The following is a 17,917-nucleotide window of genomic DNA, read 5'->3' as shown; positions in this document are numbered from 1 at the left end:
TGTTCCCACCGACTCCCCCATGGAACATGTCCATGGTCACCTGTTTCTCACCACTGCTTTTCTCGTTCTTTTGGATTCCGTGTCTTTTCTTTTACTCGATGCAGCTGAGCAGAGCGGGGGTAGAATGCTCTGGTCCTGTCCGCAAATCCCTCATTAATCACTGACTCCCTTATACATACATATATACATACAGACACAGACATTTCTATCTTAGGTCACACACATGTTGTCTATCCGGTGTGTATATTATACGTAGTGCACAATTATGAAACGCTGGCCATGTTGATGCATGTTGTATGCATTCCCCAACGTGCTCTTCCCTGGTTGACCCCGAAAGGCTTCCCTGCATCCTAGACTTTGCTGCGCTCTACAGTCTCTTCTCGACAAGAGTACAGCCTCTTTCCAGCACGATTTCCTTGTGTGTGGAAACTTCTCTTTCCCAGAACTGTTTCTTTTTACCGATCGTTTCTCGTGCTTTCACTTTTGTCCATTGGGAACCTGTTGGCCTCCTGGCCCAGTGAGCCTTACTTGAGTATGAGAGAGAGAGCCAAAACCGGAAGTAATCAAACTGTGTCCACGGGCCTGTGATCTGTCAGATGGCCTTTCTCATTCTGGCCACTGTCCTTCATTGACATCAATGTAGGTGGAGGTCCAGAAAGATCATGAATCACAGCGGATCCTGTCGATGTGCTTTTCCTTGCAGAACTGGCTTTGGATGCTTCCATGTGCATGAAGAACCCTCCCAAGCCGGAGCGTGATGCTGGTGAGGACTCGAGGGACAGACAGCATGGCTGTCAAATCCATGGCCACATGAAAGCCCTCCGTGTCATGAAACAGATGATTCCCAAGAGAATACTGCAGTTTGGCCAGTGGAGATTGGCATGCAGATTCCCTGGTCTTCAAGCTTAGGGCCCAGAGGTAATCATGCCTTTGGCCCTTGGGGCATGGACTCCTACTATTCTCCTGCTGATTAGAGCTCCACCTCTCCAACACCCCGACCAAACACACACTGTCTCTTCTCTTGCTCTGCCTCCTTTGGCCATTCCACAGCTGGTGCTTCCCCGGTTTCGCATGGGGGCTGCCACCCTGCCGGCCCTTGGTCTCCATCACCGGGATACAGCTCAACTCTGCTGTGTTCCTGCCGGGGCTGTCCTGGGAACCCTCTCCCCTCTCTCCACACCCATGGAGAAGGAGGCCCCACGGCCCTCCTCAGCAGAGTAGCATTATTACACCCATCAAACACTTAGAGCTCTGCCAGAAACCACACGCTTTTGTGGCTTCCTTGCCCTCCTTCCCTGCTTCTCCAATTCCAAGCCTCCTCCTCCCAGGACCATGGTCTGAATGAGTCACTTGCACAAGCACTCTCCTCTTGGGACGTTCAGGAAATTTGATCTAGGAGGACACAGAATCCTCACCCGGAACCCACCTAGTTTCAGGCCTCTGTTCAGCCCCTATAATACACAATACAATGAGGAAGGAATATTGACTGGAAACCCAGTGTCTAAAACATGATCACTTCCCTGATCGAGGTCGAGGAATTTCAGGTTTCTTGCTTCCTGTGGCAATCAAAATCATGGTTCACAAAGTCACTACGAAGACTTCCCAGCTCCCTGACAGGTCCACGACAGATTGAAAGAAAATAATCCTATGGTGTCATTATACAACATCTCAGGAAACAATCTCAGGACTCCTTCTCCTATCTATCCATTTGCAGGCCCATCAGAACACTGTGGAATCCATGAGGGACTTATGCTTATGGAAAGTTTGAGAAAGAAGGGATGAGAATCTAGAAGCAAACATGAATCCTTCTCCATGTGTGCTTTACACTTTGCTGAAGCCTTTACTTACTCAGACTATTCCTACAAATGCCCCAAGGTCTATCCTGTGTGATATAACATTCAGAGAACCTTGTTGTCCCTGAAGGAAAATGAAGTGTCCCTGATAACACCCAGGCTATCCTTTTGTGAATTCCCCTTGGGGTTTCTCCTTCCTGGGTTCTTCCTTCAGCACCTTGTGGCCTGTTCCTGGGAGGCCAAAAGTGACCAACAGTATCTACTGCCTGCCCACACCTGCAGATCAGGGGCTGTCCTCTTTCTCCCCACCACAGGTTTGCACAGTACGATTCTGACTTGGGGCTCTCAACTCCCCCTCTGCCTGGTGCGGCTCCCCCTGCAGCTGTTCCTCTGGAGAGGCCCTCAGCTTACTCCTGGCCTCTGTCACCAGGCCGCCACCCCTCCAGGCTCAGCCACCAGTAGCATCTGACCAAGACTCACATTTGATTTCTCTCACTCTTCCTCTATCAGATGCCAAAGACTGCAGAAACTAAGAAAAGAGAGGCCTGTGTGAATGAAAACACCATCCTGAAACTTCAATCTAAAACCCCTTCATTTTCCACTGGATGAAAGGAAATCTAAAGCAGCACATCAAATTAAAGCCCAAAGAGAGCACAGGAGGGACCCTTTGTTGAGAATCCACATCACAATCCCAAGCCATTCTCGATGATTTTTATTGCAAGAGACCCATTGGAGGAGAGAGTTTCTTGCCCTTCAGCTCCAGTTGTGATAAACCCCTCAGGAGACCAATGCCTGCCTAGATCACACCCCGATTCCAGTGACCTTCAGTCTTGCTGCTCTCAATTCCATCCTGCAGAGAACTGGAGTCAGCAGTACCACGGGAAGATGCCACATGTCACACTGGACATCCTGGGCCAAAAAATGGACTGTGCCAGAAGCACACAGCATTAACTATGCCGTGTTCTTCCTGGAGACGGTCAGCCTGAATTTGAGCACGAGGGAGTTATCAGACACCTTCAGGATGTGGACCACTGAACCAGATGACCGGTCTGTCCTTCTTCACAAATCCCTGTCACCACAAATAAGAGACAGCAACATGGAGGAGAGATAGGTTGGGTTCCAAAGGACGACAAGAATGTGTTGCTGTATTTTCTTATTCCTACGGAACCCAAAATATCTCCTCACTGTTAGGTGGGTGTCTCCGGTGGTGGTGACATTTCCTTGTTTGTAGGGGACAGGCCACATGTCTAGCTTAATGGCCTACATTCTGAAGTTGTCTGATCAGTTCCTCCTGATTAAATTCAGCCTGTGCCTTGGGCCAGGACACTCCACCGTTAATGCTGCATGTGTCCCAGCTCAGCCAACCCAGAGACTAAGAGGGTCCAGTTTGCCCATCACCATTCTGGTGAGAGCAGCTTTGGTTCCTTTGCTATGGAGCGCCTATCAGATAGATCTGTTTACAGCAACACACATACTTTGCTTTCTGAAATTAGGAATCTGGTACATGGTAGACCCTGAGGATGGGTGACGAACCTCATCTCTTAACCTCTTTTTCTAACATGTTGCCATCTTTTACTGCTCCCTGTGGTATCTCCTAACCCTATCTGTGTTTGTACATTGGAAGAATTCTAACGTTTGTATATCTATACAATGTGTATTGGATGGCACTGCACTGTGGAAAATAACATTCCGTCCTCCTTCTATGTCATTAAAGTTCTTGGTTCGGACAACCAGTATGAATTTGTGGGTTATTGACATTGGATGCTCTAATCTCTCACTATCATGGTGATTTGGAGGATGTGGACATAGGGTCATGGAAATGTGCTTGGTTCTCATCGTCAGAGTTATACTGAGACTGCATCACCTTCAGGCTCTACGTACCCTACCAGGAGGACATGTTTCTGTGTTTGTCTCTCTGTGGTATTTGTTTTCTTTTCTGCATGTGCACCTGTGCACCTATATGCCAGTCTGCTGTTTAGGATGGTTGTATACGTGGGGCTGAGCATTGCACCGAAACTCCGTGGACATGTTTGGTTCCCTATGAGCTTGCCAAACTTTTCCCATTCAGTTTCTAAGTGTGAAGGGATCTCTCGACCTCAAACTTTTGACATTATTACATTTTCCCTTTCCTTCTGTATCAACCTGACCTGGTATACTACTGTTTCCGCCCAGTGAAACAGATGTTATTTACATCCTATTTTCCCACCTACTCCACTCCCAGAGTTTTGTCATACAACTGCCATTAAGTCTATTCAACACTGACCAGCTGTTTGAAAGTCAAAGTTTCCTCTGACATCTCTCATCTGGGGAAGTTCACCTTCAAAGGACTCCTAGTGAGGGAATGAGGACTCTGTGAGGGTTTCATATTCAATACTCTTTCTTTACTGCCTCCATAAAGGACATCCTCGCTGAATAGAAAGTACTTGCACCACCAGTTTTACGGACTGTTTAAATAGAGTGCCATTTCAGGGAAATACAAACCAAACCACAGTGAGATACCACCTCACATCAGTCAGAATGCCCACAGTTAACAACTCAGGAAACAACAGATTGTGGCAAGAGTACAGCAAAAGGGGAACCCTCTGACACTCTCGGTGCCCGTGCAAACTTGTACAGCCACAGTGGAAAACAGTACGGAGGTTCCTCAAGAACTTAACATCCCTGACTCCTAGGTGACCCCTCTATGTGTACGTTGCTTTCCTTGCTGTTCTGATTATGTCATAGGGACCACATTTCACTGGCATCGAGTCCCACATCAGACTCCCTGCTCAGTGGGGAGCTTGCTTTCCTTTCTTCGACTCCTCCTGATTTATACTCTCTATCTCAAAGAAGCAGGTAAAATCTTAAAGCAAACAAACAAAAACCAAGCAACAGAAAGAACCAATGAGATATCCACTCACACCCGTAGAATGGCTAAAACCCAAAACATAAGAAACAGCAAGTGTGGGCAAGGCTGGGGAGTAAAGGGAACCTTCTTGCCCTAGTGCTGGGCACACAAACCGGGGGAGCCATTGTGGATGACGGTATGGAGGTTCCTCAAGAACGTAAAAACAGAATTCCCCTACAATCCAACAGTCCTACTACGGGATATTTATCTCAGAAATACATAAGCACTAATAAGCATGAATACATGCATAACCAAATTACAGAAAGAGCCCAGATGTCCATCCACATATGACCGTTGAAGACAATGTGGTATATTTATACCATGGAATATTACTCAGCCATAAAAAAGAATAAAATCTTGCCATTTGAAATGAGACATCGGCATCTAGAGTATATTGTACTAAATCAATTAAGTCTGTCCAAGATAGCTCGGACAGAGTGGAATACTGTAGGATTCCGCTCGTATGTGGAACGTAAGAAACAAAATATATAAGCAGAGCAAAAGAAAAGGGCGCCAGACAAACCAAGAAACAGACTCTTAACTAGAGAGAACAAACTGGTGGTAGCCAGAGGGGAGGGGGACCAGGGAATCGGGGAACGCGGTGGGGGTCAAGAGGTGCACGTGTGCGAATGAGCACTGAGCAATGTATGGAAATGTTCAATCACCACATTCTACTCTTGAAACTTATGTTAACACTGTAAGATAACTATACTGAAATTCAAGTTTCAGAGAGGTAAAAAGTTTCAGAAGATGAAGCACTGCTTGATAGATTCCTTTGACTTGACCTCATGCCATTCACCTGGCGTCGTATTCCTCTAACCAAACATGGAAACTGCACGAAGATTAAATGGGATCAGATGGGCCAGGTCGCCTTCCATTGCAGAGTCCTCCACCTTTTCTCCTCTGTCAGAGAGACTCGATTGAAAAGATCCTCTTTCTGCTATTCCCACTTTGCTGTTTTAGTGGAACATTATACGACTCAGTGTTCCCTACTCATATACTCATCACTGTATCAGAACAGCCTCGGAGATTAGTACAAATGCAAACTCCTCCTTTTGGTTTCTAGCAATTCTGATTCAGTGGGCTGACGTGGGGTCTTGAATCTTCTTATTAAAGTCCAGTGTTTAGTCAGTTTGGAAATTCCCTGAGATCATGGATGTCCCTTAGAGTTCTTGAGACTCATGATTTCCTACATATTAGCACTTCTAGTCTTCACAGTCCACTTGTTCATGGGAGCTTTCCTTTTTCCTGGTTCGCAGATGAAGAAACGAAGACACACAGAGTACCCAGTTCCCCTGTGACTGGCCCCAGAACCCCTTGCTATGGGGGCTGGAGGCAGGTCTCAGGGAGAGTCCTCTTCTACGCCAAACCCCACGCCCCCATTTGCCAATTCATGCCTATACCTTTCTGCAAAGGTGCTTTCTTTACCTAGACCTCATTTCTGCCCGAAACCTCCGGGAAAAATTCCATAACATGCTAAGAGCATCATGTGGTCAACACTGGCTACTGACGTGAGACACTGTGCTTGAAAAATATACTTTGGGGCACCTGGGTGGCTCAGGTAGTTGGGTATCTGCCATCGCCTCGGGTCATGAGCCCAGGGTCCTGGGATCGAGTCACATATCAGGCTCCCCGCTCATGGGGAAGCCTGCTTCTCCCTCTGCCTGCATCTCTCCCTGCCTGTGATCGCTCGCTCGCTCTCTTTTTCTCCAAGGAATGATACAATCCTTAAAAAAAAAAAAACAAAAAAAAAAAACTTTTACTTCTCCAACTAACATCGATATATAGTGCTAATTGGGTTTTAATGTTAACTTATTGTTAAGTAGATGTTCATTCATTCCAGTTACTTTTAGTGAAAGTCTTTGGTTATCCTGGTCAAGTGTACCAGTTACTTTATCTTAAAAATCAAACAAACACCCAGGGTTCCTGGGTGACTTAAAAGGTGGATCAAGCAACGTTTGTTTGCAGAGTTGTGGGTTTGAGCCCCATGTTGGATATAGTTAGGATTGAAAAATAATAAAAAAAAAAGTTTAAACATTGTATATGTGTATGGGGAAATTTTTTACTCAATACTCTCTCTACTTCATATATATATACATTGCGATTACTCACACCATAACGTCATGCATTAATGACCATAGCTTCATGGTGAGTTTTGACATGGAGTGAATTTCCCCAATTTAAGGTTTCATGGCCATGTTGCTAATCTCAGTACCACGATGTGCATATACATATTTTTTCATTTTAATTATTTATTTATTTTCAGCATAAGAGTATTCATTATTTTTGCACCACACCAGGGCTCCATGCAATCCATGCCCTCTCTAAAACCCACCACCTGGTTCCCACAACCTCCCACCCCACATTGCTTCAAACAAATTCATTTTTTTTCATTTATTTATTTTCAGCATAACATTATCATTATTTTTTCACCACACCCAGTGCTCCATGCATCCGTGCCCTCTATAATACCCACCACCTGGTATCCCGACCTTCCACCCCCCCGCCACTTCAAACCCCTCTGGTTTTTCAGAGTCCATAGTCTCTCATGATTCACCTCCCCTTCCAATTTACCCCAACCCCTTTGTCTCTAACTCCCCGTGTCTTCCATGCTTTTTGTTATGCTCCACAAATAATTGATTATGCTGAGTGAAATAAGTCAAGCAGAGAGAGTCAATTATCATATGGTTTCACTTATTTGTGGAGCATAACAAATATCATGGAGGACAACGGGTGTTAGAGAGGAGAAGGGAGTTGGGGTAAACTGGAAGGGGAGGTGAATCATGAGAGACTATGGACTCTGAAAAACAATCTGAGGGGTTTGAAGTGGTGGGGGCGTGGGAGGTTGGGGTACCAGGTGGTGGGTATTATAGAGGGCACGGATTGCATGGAGCACTGAGTGTGGTGAAAAAATAATGAATACTGATTTTCTGAAAATAAATAAATAAATTAAAAAAAAAATCAAACAAACACCCAGGGTTCCTGGGTGGCTCAATAGGTGCAGCAAGCGACCTTTGTCTGCAGAGTTGTGGGTATGAGCCCTATGTTGGATGTAGAGATGACTTAAAAATAATCCAAAAAAAAGTTTAAACATTGTATATGTGTTTGGGGAAATTTTTTACTCAATATTCTCTCTTGTTCATATATATATACATTGTGATTACTTACACCATAACGTAGTGCTTTAATGACCATAGCTTCATGATGAGCTTTGACATGGAGTGGATTTCTCCAGTTTAAGGCTTCATGGCCATCTTGCTAGTCTCAGTACCTCGATGTGCATATACATTTTTAGAATTAGCTTGCACATTTGCCCCCAATGTGTCTTCTCCCATGTGAATCCGAATGAAACTCATTTGGTATACCAATCACCTGGAGTCTCCTCATCTATGCATGGGATAGATGTCTTTCTATTCATTTAGATTGCCTTTAATTTACCCCAGCAATCGTTTCCAGGCCTCTCTGTTGTTTTTAGTTACTTGATCTACAATATGGCCACTATGCACATTTCTGGAAGCCTTCAATTACATTATTTGTCAGAGAGAGACACAGTGACAGAGGGAACACAAGCAGGGCCAGTGGGTGAGGGGGAAGCTGGCTCCCCAATGAGCAGGGAGCCCGAGGTGGGGTTCCATCCTAGGAACCTGGGATCAAGACCTGAACTAAAGGCAGAAGCTCAACGGCTGAGCCACCCGGGCACCCCTATTTACATGATTTTTATATGGAGAGAGAATACTGAAGTCTGGAAAGCACGGAAGTTCTCAGACACAAAGGCACAACATCACTGATCGTTAGGGCAAGGACACCCCTATTAGTATTTGTGAACTAACCTCGATTTCTCCATCTGGCCAAGACAGAGGCGGGAGCTACCGATACTAGCAGTTTCCTCCGGAGACCTGGGAAGTGTCGGCTGCTTTGGGACACCTTGGAACCCAGGTGTTGGCAGGCAGTGTCCCAAGGAGTGGAAATCTGGTTGCAGTCTAGGGTCCCTTTGCCAAGATAGGTCAAAAACACCGTGAGAGACTAGAACAACCACTGACATCATGCCCCAGACAGCACTGGCCACTTCCTCCTAGGAACTCACCACACTCCCACTTCTCATCACTTCTGCTTAGACTGAAAGCCCTGTGACAGTTGTGATGATGTTGTATTGACCTCTGTATTCAGCCCCAAGGACCAAGCCAAGCACTGGGGAAGCTCTCAGAGACATCCCTTCCCTGATCCAACAGAAGTGGTCGAAAATTTCGAATCTCAACTGCAGTCCTGGACCGAAAGCCCTCAGGAATGTTCTCTGCTTTCTCCCAGGAGGCAACAAATCCCCTTTCTTAAAGAGGAGCCGCAAAGCACACTCGATGTCCCGTGACATGCCATGGTGGTGCGCTCTGAAGAAGGGACTGTCCTCTTGGAGTCTTCTCAAAGGCCCACCCTGTTATTAGGATTCAAGGTACTTGGACTAGCCCCCATGACCTTTTACTGAGCAGGGAGCCAATTGCCCCACCCCCTCGCTATGGGACTTGATCCTGGGGACCTGGGATTAGGACATGAGTGGAAGGCAGACTCTCAAGGGACTGAGATACCCATGTGCTACAAGATTTTGTTTGCTTTCTACCACTCACTGCTTGACCTCCCCAGTGAAATCCGCCTGATGTCAGAATTCCATGTTCTTAACACTAAGGACTAAAACTAAGGAAAAGACCCTGAACATATAGACAAAATATATTGTGCATAAAGCCCTTTACCACCATACATTCCAAAGAATATTATTATATTTTTAAGATTTTATTTATTTATTTGACAGACAGAGATCACAAGCAGGCAGAGAGGCAGGCAGAGAGAGAGGGGAGGAAGCAGGCTCCCTGCGGAGCAGAGAGCCCAATGTGGGGCTCGATCCCAGGACCCTGGGATCATGACCTGATCCGAAGGCAGAGGCTTTACCCCACTGAGCCACCCAGGCGCCCCCAAAGAATATTATTGGTATCACTGTCTCAGAGGCAAGAGCCCCCTACTGTGGTCGTTTCTGACCATACAACAATAGTCTTCAGTAAGGGTGGACCTCTGCAACTCTAATTCAAATGCCCCTGATCCCCCGAAGCCCACACTTACTTTGAAGACATCCACCGTAAGGCAGCTCCAAGGTTGAAGCTCAGGATCTGGGGCACAGCCTCGTTGGCACCTCCTCCTCCTCTGGGAACTGGTACAGTTCTCCAGCAGTACAAATGAATCCCGATCCATCTTGTGGGGCTCTATGGCAGGGGCACAGACTCACTGGACTGTGACTCTCCAGGTCCTCCCCGCTCAGCTCACGCTGCTTCCGCTTGCATTCCTGGGTTTCCCTTCAGTTTTCTGGACTCCACTTGTGCTTATTATCCCCTCCTCTGGACACCACCTGCTCCACCATGGCCTTGTTCTTCTTTGCGATATTCTCATCTTCCAAACTTGCTGATATCCTGTCTTCCAGCTCCTCTCTCCATTCTCTGTCTTCAGTGTGGACTCAGCCCAGGCTCCTGTGGGAGACACACAGAGAATGGACCAAGTCAGGTCTCGGCTCCAGTCCCCAGGGCTCCATAACAGGCACCTCAGTCCCTTGTGCACGCGCTGACACTGACCAGAAAGGGACATGGGAGAATTTGAATATCAACTGTACCTTACACATGGGGAAACTGAGGCCCACAGAAATTAGGAGAATTTCCCCCACCAGCTGACAGCAGCAGAGCCCCCACCCAGGCCTTGGCTGCAAACTTCCCTGTCCAAGCTCCTCACTCCCCCTCCAGAAACCCACCTCTGAATATCATGGGACACTGGTCAATCAAGATTCCACCCTAAAACAAAAATGGCCAGAAGGAATTTCCTCTGGAATATGCTTTTGTTACAATTCTACAGTCCAACAGATTATACTCAGTTGGCCTATAATCCGGGTGATCTACAGTAAGTACACCCTCAAGATGGGAGAGCAGGAAGGCCTCGAGATGGGAAATGCATCGGGCAGTGTCTTTTCTTTTCCTGTCTCACAGATTATGGGTCATAGCTAAGGAGGTCTCAACTGAGGTTGTCTCCAGTCATCTAAGGAATTCAACCTACTGGTCAGTAAGGGCAGGCCAGGCCCTAACCCAGTTCATCCTGGACCTGTCATTGCAATCTGACCTCACTGGGGGACTGAAACCACCATGTAAAAATAACAAAGCTATAGGTGATTGGAGGACCCAGGCGGGACAGGAGAGCACATGCCTGTGCCTGCCGTTCTTGACCCGATAGCCCAGGATGGGTGGGAATCCACGAAAGCGCTGTGTACCACCATCTGGGCCTCTGGCTCTTATCAACCTTCCTCCCCTACCGATTTCACACCTGGGACAACCCAAGCAGGAACAGGTCCTTTTGAGCCATGGTGAATTGAGAAACTGAGATGCGGGAAACTCAAGACACTTAGTCAAAGTCACGCTTTCCCATCAAGTTTGCAGTTACAGCTAAAACGGTTAAGATCCGAGCTCTCCCTTTTTTCTTCTGTTTTAGGGATTTCTAGGGACAATCAACAAGGCCAGCATCTGATGCCTGCAACAGACACTTCCAGCCTATATTTTCTCATGTTTGGAAATAAATAGTCATGCTTGCTGAATATCAACCTCTGACAAAGCTGCTTGGAGAACTCGATAAAACAAGACAAAACAAGGCCATCAGGACAGACAAAAACAAAGTCACACTGCAACCTACATCCCAAACACCGTCTCTCTTCCTAGGGAAATGACTCTGACTTCTTGACTACAATCACAGAATTGCCAGTGCTAATAGTGTTAAGTAGAGATCAATCCCCGCCTCTTTTGCAGGCTCCCCCCACATCACCTCCCCATAGGCCAAATCCTAGGAAACGGCCTCTAACTGAGACCGTGGGGTGTGTTACTTTCCTTACACAAGGAGTAAAAAAGCTAGTGAGGTCAATGAGAAATGTGTTCCTGGAAATTCGACAGAAAGGAATGAACACCCACGTCCCAGGAATGAACAGCTCTCAAAACGCAGCAACAGCAATAAAGGTGATACGGTCTATGAGATGCCCAGGCTCTGGAAACACAGAAGTTGTTTTAATCCTTAAACAGAAACAAATTAAAATTGAAATAAAATAAAAGTAATAAAATTGAGATAAAATAAAATAAATAATATAATATACATTTAAATAAAATGAAATAATAAAAAGACCCTTTCTACCAACGCCATTAGTAACGAACATGAACCTCGGTGTTCAGGCAGATTTCCCCAGCCCTGGCTGACACAGAGACTGCTCTGGATCTCAGGGTTGAGAGCTGGAGCCACACGTTGGGTACAGAGATCACTTCAACGTAAAATCTTGACAAAATGTTTAAAAATATGCAGCACCCTGCAGGCTGAGCCAGTTAAGCCTCCTACTCATGGTTCTGTTCAGGTCATGATCTCAGGGTCCCCACAGGGCCCAGTGAAAGGACCTCTTCAGATTCTCTCCCTTGCCCTTGCCCTTGGCCTATGCCCACTGTTTGCAGGCTTGCTCTGGGGCTCCGTCTCGCTCTCTGTCTCAAGTAAATGAAGAAAATCTTTTAAACGTGACAGAAGAATAAAAACAAAATAGCCACTGAGGATAAGTTAGGAAAGAAGCTAGCTAAGAGAGAACGGGCAGCACAGTATAGCTTAAGAAGGCCTGGGATTAGCTCCCAGCTGGGCTGAGAGCTCCAGCCCTCCCCGTAAAAGAAGAGTGAGCTCTCTGATGACCCAACCAGAGGCAGGCACTGGTGCTCTCTGCCGTCTCTAGCCCCAAGCTGCCACGCTCGACTCCTCCTCCTTGACTAAGTGCATCAGCTCAGCAGACACTGAGCTCAAAAATCAAATCAGGCAAACGACAGCCACGTGCTGTCATAGAACCGGGAGCTTGAGTGGGCGGCACGAGGACAGGCTGCAGAAGGAAACGCTCTATTTGCTTCAGGGATCAGTCAGTCTCAAGAGCTCACCACCCCGCCCTATTGAACTGTATGGGGCCCCCACTGCATGCCTCAGGAATCGGGGCCAAAGGCCGAGCTCCCAGAGTTCATGGCGCCTGGCGCCGCCAAGGCATCCAGGACTCCGCGGGCTCTTGGGGTCTCCTTTCAGGCCCTCCCTTCGCTCCCTCCCTCTTCCCACGACCCTGTGGGATGCTGGTCCCCACGCCGTCCCCCTGCTGAGCGGGACACCTGCATCCCATCTCTTGTGCCGCTGCAAACCGTCTTCCTCACACCTGGACCTACCACACACACCTTCGGGCGCTATCTGTCTTCTCCATTTGTTCTCTTACAATTTGGGCTCTGATTCCCAGCTTCTACCCTTCGCGTTATTCCACCAGGCTTTCGGTCGTTGTTCTTCTTCCTACTATTACAGCTTTCATTTTCTAGAGCTAGTTTTCCACGCCCCGCTCCCAGTGAGGCCTCAGAAGCCACAGGAGGCCCAAACCTTGGCGGCTGTCCACATCACTTCTGGCCTGGCCGCCGGCTGGCCATTGGCCAGGAGGGTGCGATGGGCGGGGCAAGCTGTGGGCCTGGAGGAGGGCTTGGAGAAGGGAAAAGGTAACAAGGGAGGGCTCCGCCTATTGCACCTGTCTGGTTGGTTGCTTGCATGCTTTACCAACTAGAAGCATTACTTTTATTAGTTATAGTGAAGGGTGGAAAAATTCTCATAACCTCGTACTTACCATTGCAAATATTTTTCACAGATTTGTTCAGGTATAATAAGCACATAAAACTACATATATTGAAAGTGTACAATCTGATGACTTATAGTACATATTCCTTATAAAATGATTACTGCAAGCAAATTAATGAGCACATCACCTCACAATCACCTGAAAATTTTTCTTTCTTTTCTTTTCTTTTCTTTTTTTTTTTTTGGTAAGCAAGTTTAAGATCTATTTCCTTAGCAAGTTTCGAGAGCACAATACAGTATTATAACTACAGTCACCGTGCTATACCTTAGACCCTCATAACTTATTCATCTTATAACTGAATGTTCTTCTCCTTACACCAATATCTCTCCATGTGCCCCACGACCCAGCCACTGGTAACCATCATCCTACTATTTGTTTCTGTGAGTTGACTTCTTTATTTTTATTAAGTCCATGGATAGATGATAGCACCCAGTATTTGTCTTTCTCTTTCTGGCTTTTTTCACTGAATATAATGTCCTGCAGTTACATCCATGTTGACACAAATAGCAGAATTTCCTTCTTTTCCATGACCAAATAACATTCACATTTTCTCTAACATTAAAGTATAATGCACATACAATCTTATATTAGTTTCAGGTGTACGGCACAGTTATGTGACAATTACATACACTACTCAGTATTACACAATAAGTGTAATCATCATGTCTCACTATACTGTGGTATTACAATATCATTGACTATATTCTTTTTGCTAGACTTTTCATGTCCATGACCCACATAATCTTCACCCATGCAACACTTAGGTTGTTTCAGTGTCTTGGCAACAGTGCGCAATGCTGAAGTGAACATGGGGTGCAGATGTCTCTTTGAGATCCTGTTTCATTTCCTTTGGATATACACCCCAAACTGGGATTGCTGCATCACAGGGTAATTTTAGAGTCATTCTTTTTGAAAAAAAAAAAAAATGGCTGTATCAGTTTACCTTTCTACCAGTGCACAGGGGTTCCATGGTCCCCACAACCTTGCCAACACTGGTTTTCTTTTTTTCTCTCCTATAGTAGCAATCTTAACTGTGACATAATAATATTTCACTGTGGTTTTGACTTGTATTTCCATTATCCTGTGGAAAGATATCCACTCAGGTCCTTTATCCATTTTTAAATATTTTTTATTTTTTATTAACATACAATGTACTATTAGCCCAAGGGATACAGGTCTCTGAATCGCCAGGTTTACAGACTTCACAGCACTCACCATGGCACATGCCCTCCCCTATGTCCATCACCCAACCACCCTCTCCCTGCAACCCTCATCCCTTCAACCCTCAGTTTCTTTTGTGAGATTAAGAGTCTCTTATGGTTGGACTCCCTCCTGATCCCATCTTGTTTCATTCTTTCCTTCCCTACTCCCCAAAACCACCCACACTGCCTCAAATGCCTTCCATCAGGGAGATCATATGATACCTGTCGTTCTCTGACTGACTTATTTTGCTCAACATAATACCGTCTAGTTCCATCCATGTCCTGGCAAATGGCAAGATTTCATTTCTTTTGATGGCTGCATAGTATTCCACGGTGAGGGTGTGTGTGTGTGTGTGTGTGTGTGTGTGTGTGTACACAAATATACATACAAATACCAACTCTTCCTCTTCCATTCATCTGTTGATGGGCATCAAGTTTCTTTCCATAGTTTCACTATTGTGAGCACTGCTGCTATAAACATTCGGGTGCACATGCCCATTCAGATCACGACATTTTTAGTGTTAGGGTCAATACCCAGGAGTGCAATTGCTGGGTCACAGGGTAGCTCTATTTTCAACATGCCCATTCAGATCACATTTTTATCCTTAGGGTAAATACCCAGGAGTGCAATTGCTGGGTCACAGGGTAGCTCTATTTTCAACTCCTGCTATTTTCCAGAGTGGCTCCACCAGATTGCATTCTCACCAAACCCGTGGGAGGGTTCCCCTTTCTCCACATCCTGGCCAACATGCATCATTTCCTGACATGTTTCTTTTAGCCATTCTGATAGGCGTGAGGTGGATCACATTCTGGCTTGGATTTGAGTTTCCCTGATGCTGAGTGACATGGAGCCCTTTTGCATGTGCCTGCTTTCCATCTGGATGTCCTCTTTGAGAAAAGTCTGTTCACATCCTCTGCCCATTCCTTGATGGGATTATTTGTCTTTGGCAGTTGAGTTTGATAAGTTCTTTAGATTATGGATACTAGCCCTTCATCGGATATATCGTTTCAAAGTATCTTCTTCCAGATTCTCATCCTGAATATATTTCTTTCCTTGGCCAGCCCCACTGAAGGGAACTCATAACACCTAAAAGGAACACAGTTTCTCCTCTCTTCCCCAAGTTGTCTAGGGGGAGTTTTCAGGCATAGCGGATAGATCAGCAGGAATTCAAGTATTTCCTGACAAAGGGTACACCGGTTTCTCCCAGCATTGCTCTTTCATCAGGGCCAGATTTCTGACAGAGAGCTATGCATATTGTTAGAGGAAATAGCATGCTCCTCTCTGCAACCCACCCACTTATGAGCATGCTTTCTTGTTGCTGGATCCCCATCCCCCCATTTCCCCTTCTTACCTACTGGAACAACATGCTTCCCCCAGAGACACACCCAGCTCAGAGGGACTGCTTAACCTGTGGGCTGGGGCGGGGGAGAGCCTACACCAAGAACACACATACCCAGAAAGGGACTGCATTCACAGTCAGCCATAATGTGGCAACGTGCAGTCTGAAGACCGCCTAGAGCACCATGAGGATATTGTACCACCCAATTAGGCCGTGTGGGTTTTGTACACCTTTTCTGATATGAACTTCTTACACATATGTTTAGATTCATGCCTGGCATCAGACAAAATGGAAGAAAAAACCATGTGAAGAGGAAAAGATATTACGGTGCTCAATTATACTGAGTTGTGTAATCGCAGTCTCCATTAACCCCTCCTACCCTTGGGCATAGCCCACAAAACTGTTCAGTAGCATTTCCACATGGCCTCACATAGAGTCTAAGGATACAGTAACTTGAACTGTTACCCCAACGATACACTTTTTTCTCCCCATCCTCTACTGAATGCAAGGTCTTTTGAGTGCCCCTTCCCATTTTCAGAGAGAGACTGCCGTGAGGGCAGAGAATAATGTGGTCATCCAGGGAATATTCTCTTTCTTGGTCTACTTCTGTACTTAGTGTGCCACCTTTTGTTGGCAAGGGGACTTCTGACCACACACGGGAACCTGAACAAATCCAAAGTAATGGGTGACCTGGTTGATCTTGGCAAGTGTTGGCCAACATTTAGAATTCTCTCAGGGCTAAGAAAGGCTCTTGATCTGCAAGGACCAAAATCATTCCCCTATCCATTCCTGAGGGAGGAACTCCAGATTCCTGATCCAGCACCTTATGATTTCCAAGGCAATACACAGACACACGCAGTAGCACACACACAACCTCCTCTATTTTCTTTTTCCTCATCTTTTTTTAAAGATTTTATTTGAGAGATCACAAGTAGGCAGAGAGAGAGAGAGAGGAGGAGGAAGTAGGCTCCCTGCCGAGCACAGAGCCTGATGTGGTACTCAATCCCATGACCCTGACATCACTTGTGTTTCTATGCACTACCCCGGAAAAAACTGAGCAGGAAATTAAGAAAGCAATGCCACTTACAGTGGCACCAAAAACAGTAAAATATTCAGGCATCAGTTCATTGTAGGAGAAGTAAGACTTGTTCACTGAAAAGTATAAAACACTGCTGTAGGCGAGTAAAGACCGCATGGGAAAAGCCCCTGTGTGCATGTATGGATGATTTACTGTAGTTCCTACCGCAATACTACAGAGAGACCTACAGAGTCAATACGGTCCTATCAATAGTCTTACTCTGCATCTTCTAATGCTGTCAATCGCTTCCAGTACACTGCCTTTCACACATCATCGTTTTCCTCTCTTAAAGATACATAGGGCCTTGTTCATATTTCCATTGATCTATTTTTCATTTTCAAGTGATGGAAAACTATTACAATAATTGGTTTCATCTCCTTATCAGGAGGTTCTCACATCTGTGTGCGCTCTGCCATCTGTCTGCTTATTAGGGGTCATTTCTCCTGTGAGAGCGCCAGACCCTGTTCCCTCTGCTGCCTTCCAAGAAGTGCCCCTGAGTTGCAGACCCTGCCTGTGGAAACTGTGCCAAACAAGATACCGAGTTATGAAAGATGAGGTTTGGGATTTAGTAAGAGCTGAGGGGGTGCCTGTGTGGCTCAGTCAGTTAAGCGTCTGGCCTCAGCTGACATCATGACCCCTGGGTCCTGGGATCGAGCCCCGCATTGTGCTCCCTGCTCAGCACGGAGCCTGCTTCTCCCTCTCCCTTGCTGCTCCCCTCCTTTGATTCTCTCTCTCTCTGTCACTGTCAACTACATAAATCAAAACTTAAAGAAGAGATTGAGAGCTCTTATGCTCCTGAACCTCCAGGGAATTGATGGCAAGGTCCACAAAGGAGCAGGCCAATATGCCTTGGGGCTTTACAAGTTGCAAATGGGCACATGCAAAGGCATGATACATGGTTTTGGAAGCTACCTCAGCAACAGATTTG

General features: G+C 46.1%; 1 long non-coding RNA gene across 2 annotated transcripts; it reads right to left on the bottom strand.

The window, feature by feature from the left end:
- Positions 1-8,521: 8,521 nt before the first annotated feature.
- On the bottom strand, positions 8,522-13,113 carry LOC123392550. 2 transcript variants are annotated; one of them, XR_006607303.1, is made up of 3 exons: positions 12,918-13,113; positions 9,784-10,184; positions 8,522-8,669 (listed from the first exon to the last, which is right to left on the bottom strand). It is a non-coding gene; the product is annotated as an uncharacterized LOC123392550 (long non-coding RNA). The 2 variants fall into 2 exon arrangements; XR_006607304.1 differs by having other exon boundaries at positions 12,927-13,113.
- Positions 13,114-17,917: the final 4,804 nt, after the last annotated feature.

Source organism: Mustela putorius, unplaced genomic scaffold (assembly GCF_011764305.1).
Source record: "Mustela putorius furo isolate JIRA1106 unplaced genomic scaffold, ASM1176430v1.1 tig00000585_pilon_pilon_pilon, whole genome shotgun sequence".
Classification (NCBI taxonomy): Eukaryota; Metazoa; Chordata; class Mammalia; order Carnivora; family Mustelidae; genus Mustela; species Mustela putorius.
This window is presented reverse-complemented; position numbering and strand designations above follow the sequence as displayed.